Source organism: Mandrillus leucophaeus, unplaced genomic scaffold (assembly GCF_000951045.1).
Source record: "Mandrillus leucophaeus isolate KB7577 unplaced genomic scaffold, Mleu.le_1.0 Scaffold441, whole genome shotgun sequence".
Lineage (NCBI taxonomy): Eukaryota > Metazoa > Chordata > Mammalia > Primates > Cercopithecidae > Mandrillus > Mandrillus leucophaeus.
Window position 1 is genome coordinate 1,208,301 of NW_012104710.1, and position 863 is coordinate 1,209,163.

An 863-nucleotide genomic window follows, 5' to 3' on the forward strand; every position below is an offset into this window, starting at 1 on the left:
AAGTGTTGAGATTACAGGAGTGAACCACCGTGCTCGGCCCCAACAACTATGTACACAGCATTTACATTGTATTAAGTAGTAGTGTAAGTAATTTAGAGGTGATTTAAATTATACAGAGGATGTGCATAGGTTATACGCAAATACAGATGCTCCTTGACTTATGATGGGGTTACAACCAAATACATCCATCATATAGATTGACAATATGGTGAGTTGAATTTACAATGGGTTTATCCAGATGTAACCCCATTGTAAGATGAGAAGCGTTCTGAATGCCCATTGCTTTCACACCATTGGCAAGTCAAAAATTCTCAATTGAAGCCATCATAAATTGGGGACTGACTGTACAGTGCTATTTTATATAAGGGACTTGAGCATTGTGGATTTTGGGGGGAGGGTCCTGGAACTAATCCCTTGTGGATATGGAGGGACTGCTGTATATATACATCTACAGGGCAAGATAGTTTATTTTTTTAAATTATACCATGTTGATTGTGATGACTGGCATATAGATTATGGTGATTTTTCTCTGATTTTGTATACTGAGGTGTTTTGATAAGACCAAGAATGTTAGAGAAATAAAGATCTTAAATACAAAATGATAAATTAATATATATACTATTTGATTCTGTTAGCTATATTTTGTTTTATATGTGATCCTAAGTAAAAAAATAGTTTTATAATTTTATTTTTGTTAACCTTATCTAACTTGAGAATTAAAAATTTTAGCTTCTTAAAATGAACTGGATAATTTTTATATTTTTTTATTTTCTTTTTCTTTTTCTTTTTCTTTTTTTTTTTTTTTTTTTGAGATGGAGTCTCCCTCTGATGCCCAGGCTGGAGTGCGGTGGCTCCATGTCTGC